The sequence below is a fragment of the Nilaparvata lugens genome, chromosome 3 (assembly GCF_014356525.2).
Source record: "Nilaparvata lugens isolate BPH chromosome 3, ASM1435652v1, whole genome shotgun sequence".
NCBI classification, from domain to species: domain Eukaryota; kingdom Metazoa; phylum Arthropoda; class Insecta; order Hemiptera; family Delphacidae; genus Nilaparvata; species Nilaparvata lugens.
The window spans coordinates 9,449,575-9,455,671 of NC_052506.1; the positions used below are offsets into that span (position 1 = coordinate 9,449,575).

A 6,097-nucleotide genomic window follows, 5' to 3' on the forward strand; every position below is an offset into this window, starting at 1 on the left:
CAAAATTCGGGAAAGAAACAGTTTTGGGCTGTGCCTGTTAGTACTTCCCCAATCATTTTAAAGAATTGTGTTCGGTTTATCTAAAGTCAATAAATGAAAAATAACGAGCGAAGCACGGTGCCCCGATATTATGGAGTAAAAGGAGGAAGAGGAAAGATAGAAACTAAGATACATGAAGCAGTAACTAATAAGTGTTAAAATGAATAGATAAATGCATACTGATCTAGTGCACTCGGTCGAACGCAAAGCTGATAAAGCACGTACGAATCTTCTATTGTTATGTCAGTCCGTATTTTCATCTTGTTACAGTAATTACTATGTCGATGATAACGTCCCAATAGCATGCATAGCCACAGTACCTCGATAATGGTCAAAACCAGACGATGCACAGCAGAATTACTATCAGTGGACTTTAGTGAATCAGTGAGTGCGCTTGGCCAGAATGCAATGTGCCATTCGACGCGGAACAGCATAGTAATAGAGTGAAGAGAGATTCGGCCGAAATCCGAACAAGCCCTCGTCTCTTCGAGCAGACGGAGCCACTTCAGATATTCAAGTCATACAAAAGAGGAGGACTCTACAAGTGGATGTTAGCAGACGAGTCACATCGCTATGCTGCACAATCGTACAGTATAAACACTCTCATACAAACACTCGCCAGTCATATTTGAGAGCCAACTACTCTGCTGCTGCTGTGAATATGTTACAAGTACCCCATAACAGCTGATTTCAACTACAACAAACACTGATTTGTGTGAATATGTTACAAAATTACCCTATAACAACTGATGTTGACTACAACAAACACTGATTTGTGTGAATATGTTACAAAATTACCCTATAACAACTGATGTTGACTACAACTAACACCGATTTGCCCATACAGATACTACACTTCGTCAGGAGCTCGACTACTATTTCAAACTACTAATATGTCCTGAACTAAACGTGAATAAAATAGTTAACTATAGTGAGGTCCACGTTGAAATCGAAGTGTTTGTTTAGCAATGGTATTGCTATCCTTGTTTATCATTCAACAAAGTGGATAGCGCTATCTCTTTATTGCTTTGCTCTGTTGCCACATCAAATCAATCAAGTCAGGTAGATTTATTCCCACAATTTACAAATGAAATCGATGAACTAAATTTAAGAAAATTAATATTATATTAAACTAAATCGTCTTTCAACAATGTAGAATTAATAATTGATTAACAAAATATTGAATCTAAATTGTAAAAATTCATTATGAAATTATTGAAAATATAATTTCTTGCTTAATAAAATATAATTGATTATTTTAAACGAGAATGAACAATAATTACATCAATAAACCTGTATCAGCTACCGTCTATAGAAGGAATTGACAAGACAGAGGATCGTCTACGTTTTTCTCCTATCTTTCTCCACTGACATTGAACGTGGGCCTCATTATAGCAAAGCTAAGTAGATAGGAAAGTACGTTCTATATTGTATTATTCACAGTAATTTATTCTTTGGGAAATAAGACTGTTAGGATATATAGCACCTATAATGACAAGAATTCCATGAAATCAAGTTGTTAAAAAAAAAGATGAACCAAAAATGGAATTGTGAATGGGGCACTATCTTCAATGCATAAAAATTAAGTAAACTCCAACGTCTCAAGACAATAGAGTATTATAGAAGAGAGAACATCGTAAACAAGAATAACATGAAGGAAAAGTTTTACAGATGGGATGATCATAATATCATATCCACTGAGAAGATTGCTACGTTTCCAATCATTAGAATCATTTGTGACTGACCATTAGCTCTATTATAGTACTTTTCTATACTCTGTCTACTGTGTAGAATCTACAAATGGTAGAATTTAAAAAATTTGCAACAATGTTGAGCCAATATAAAATGAACATCAAGTATTGCTAATGCACAAGTAATGGTTTTATTCTATGTATTAAAAACAAATTACTCTTCTAACACCTGGAGAAGTGCCAAACACTGCTTAGAATAATTGTGAACTTGACCTACAAATCTCAACAATAGAAACAAATATTCGGCTTAAACATAATCAATATAACACATTGAATCATATATTTTTCACATATTATAGTAGTTAATAGTAAAATCACTTCACTTATATGGGTTATTTTTTTTAATGATTAAAAACTATAAAAACATGAAGTACCCTTCTATTTAAAACAACTTGATTCGGCCATTGGCTATTTTGATTCTTGCATTCAAACTTGAAAATGGCCAAGGGCCAAAAATAGTTGTTTTAAATGAAAGGGGACTTCATATTTTGTATTGTTTTCAATAATTTTCAGTTAATGAGTAGTTTATTATATTATCAAGAAGTAATCTTGCATTCGATTTATTTAATCGCATATTGCAGGGGATGATTTGTGTTAGAATTTTTACTAAGTGAAATTTTCAATATTTTTGTGATTGTGAAGGAAGATTTTTGTTTGGATTTGTATTTTGAAACTTATTAATCTGATAAATTTGAAATTATTGTAGTACATACATTTTTTGGACTCAAAATAGTGTGTGAATTAAGTTATCATTTACATAACCTCTAGACTGTGTATTCCATATTAAGGTTTAAAGAAGTTTTGGGCGAATGCCTGTTGTTTTTACCTGCATTGTATCTATTGTCTATGAATAAATGAAATGAAATGATAGGTAACCCTCACAACAATACTGACTTTCACCAAATTTTTACTACGTTTTTTCTGATATTTATTCGCCAGGAGCCATATTATAGAAAAAGTATATTCCTATATAATATGATCCTTAAGTATATTGATCTTTCTCACAACTCGTTTGCAATAATACGAAAATATATAATTCAACATTCAATGGCTTGTTCTTGAGACAAAATAACAGACATACAATAGTATGATTCTACACGATGGATACTTCAACCTTATTCTCAAAGCTATAATATTTTGATAATAATTATTATTGACCGAAACTCCAAATTTGAATAAAAATGTCATATCTCAGTAATTTTCATCTGTATAAGGCTAGGCACACACCAGTTAGTGAAGACAAGACAAGACACGATTAGTCACAATACTTCACATAGTTTCTTATGAAACATGTCTAATTACAGTGACTAATCAGTGTGAGTTGCGTCATAAGCAACAATGTGAAGTATTGTGACTGAACGTGTCTTGTCTTGTCTAACTGATGTGCGCCTAGCCTAATGTGTTGTGTTTATTTTTTATTCAATTGAATATTCATAATAATCATTTTCCTGCGTTTCCTCTTAACAAGAAAATCGGGAAACTTATCAAAAAGATTAAAGACTTTTTCAAAGTCGCTAACTGGTGTGCGACTAGCCTAATGTTTTGTGTTTATTTTTTATTCAACTGAACTTTCATTCTGATCAAAATCTGACTCTGCTCTTAACAAGAAAATCGGAAAACCTATCAAAAAGATGAAAGACTTTTTCGAAGTCGCTAAGTGAATAAAAACGATAATAGCAATCTTTTCATGTTGGAGCATTAGACTGTCTATTAACCTCCACTATATCCGCCAGCCAACATTATCTCTGAACCTTCACCTAAATCTCCTAAGCACATCTTTTTACTCCATTTTCGAGGCTTCTTATCACTCCAGGAACATATTCTATGGAGTGCTGAACATCCCATCCTCATATTCTCAGATTGGATGATAAGGAGAACTGGTAATCAGTGGGCCATTCAAGGGGTTCATAGCATTATTCTACTGTTATAAAGATTAGGTTATGATATCTATATTAGGTCCGATATCTAAATAGTTCAAATTTCTAATCAAAATTTATACTAGTAGGATCTGAATACCGTTGAGACGATCTTTTACCGAAGTGTGAAAATATTCTCCCTGAAATCATTTTAGGGCCGGTTTCCAAGCTCGGGATTTAGCTAAGTTCTAGACAGCTGGAGTCAGAAAACTGATTTTCCAAAACGGGGCGTAGTCGCAGTTTTTATCACAGTTTATATTTTCTCATTTCTATAATAATTGGAAACGTTTTTCCTTCACGATATTAAACATTCAAAATACCTGAAACATTACACTATTTTCTCTTCATTTTAAGTTCAATTTTCTATTTTTTTCGAAATTTAATTCAAACGTGACTATGACAATGACTACGCCCCGTTTCGGAAAGCCAATTTTCTGACTCCAGCTGTTTGAATTCTAGAACTTAGCTAAATCTCGAGCCCAGAGACCGGCCCTTAGTATCATAAGGATGAAAATACTTGCAAAAACATGTTTAAACTGGGTTATCGTTTGTGCGTAAATGCCGTCGTCGACCACGACAGGGTGAGGATTACAAATTGGGTAGATTTCAATCTGTCTAAATAATCTAAAAGATTATTTTTAATTATGTTTCAATGGGGGAGGTTGAGTTTATACTTTTTCATACTTTTAAATGACAATATGATGATATTATTAGAAAGGTTATGGTTCTTGAATAATAAACACAAATAATGAAAAGTTATCCGATCAGCTGTTTTAGCAAACATGAAATTTGGACAATATGAATGTCAATAATGCTTGTCGTCGTCTTAAGGTAGGCGCACACAGATCGTCATCGGACGGACGGCACGCATCGGACGGATCGCATGATTAGATTTGATGCATTGTTTTCAATTGGAGTCCGCATCGTATAGGTATGCGCACTCTAATTGAAAACAATGCATCAAATCTAATCGTCCGATCCGTCCGATGCGTGCCGTCCGTCCGATGACGATCTGTGTGCGCCTACCTTTACAAGGAAACTCACGGGGATGATCGACATTGTAAAACCGGTAGCAATAATCAAGGTGTTAATCTGGGTTATTATGATAAATGAGTTATATGACTTATATGACTCTTATACTCAGGGTCAGGGACGAGTTGGATGTTCTTGAATGTAGGTCTGTGATACACAGGGATTTCACCAGACAAGCATGTCATCTGAATGTTCCTTTTGTCAGGCTAAAAAACTTCAAGGCCATTATACTATAATTCTATTAGAATATTATCAATCAAGGCATTCAATAAGCTGCCTGTTAGTGTGAGAAATATGAATTAAGCCCGTTTAAAAACACTAGTTGAAAAGCTGCTAAAAGAGAACCCATTATATGATGTAGAGGAATTTTTCAATTTGCCCGTCCATGTAGTAAATACTTATTTTGTGTGATTATACGGTAATATATGTGTATGAATTGGCTCAGTAGTTTTATAGGATTTTGTTCTTGACGACACCTAATGTACATTAAATTGTATTTATTGGTGGATTAACGTATTCTATTCTATGATCAATCATAAGCATTATCTAGACATACAAAAGAAGCGAAGAATTTGCAAGAAAACCTTTTCTATTGAGTACATCAATTTCAAATGATATCATTAATATTTCTATCAGAATTGGTAGATAACTACAATGACTTGCAGATTAAAGATCATAAAACCATGAATCAGAGAACTCGTGACAATTAAAGCCATAGTTAAAGTAATAAGTGATGATAGTTAATAGTTAAAAGTTAATAGAAATGAGTTATATGATCAATCATAAGCATTATCTAGACATACAAAAGAAGCTAAGAATTTGCAAGAAAACCTTTTCTATGGAGTACATCAATTTAAAATGATATCACTAATACTTCTATTAGAATTGGTAGATAACTACAATGACTTGCAGATTAAAGATAATAAAACCGTGAATCAGATCTCGTGACAATTAAAGCCATAGTTAAAGTAATGAGTGATGATAGTTAATAGTTAATAGTTAATAGTTAATAGTTAAGCCATAGTTAATTGTTAACGAGTGATGGTAAATGAAGATAGTTAAAAAGTGTTTACTCATGATACTGAAGACTTGAAACCGTCAAGTTTCCTGAATAGATTTCATGCATTTGGAGAAGAAATGGAAATCAGGGCATCAGAGCGACTAAAACATGAAAGCTCCCAAGATTCAAGATCACGTTCGAAATAAATTGAATCTGCCACTGCCAAGTTGACAAATTATAGTTATAGCTGGCACGTGTTTACTATCAAGCCGTTTTAATAGTCGGTTCGAAATACACCGATTTATTGTTCAATAGAACGGTTGATACTTCTTGAAGCAATAAGTTGAAACGACTTAGCA

The 6,097-nt window shown here is 33.3% G+C and overlaps 1 protein-coding gene across 3 annotated transcripts in view; it reads right to left on the reverse strand.

Moving 5' to 3' along the window:
• LOC111053226 (uncharacterized protein C18B11.02c) overlaps positions 1–6,097 on the reverse strand; it is a 658,598-nt gene that overhangs the window by 566,507 nt on the left and 85,994 nt on the right. The window lies entirely within an intron of this gene.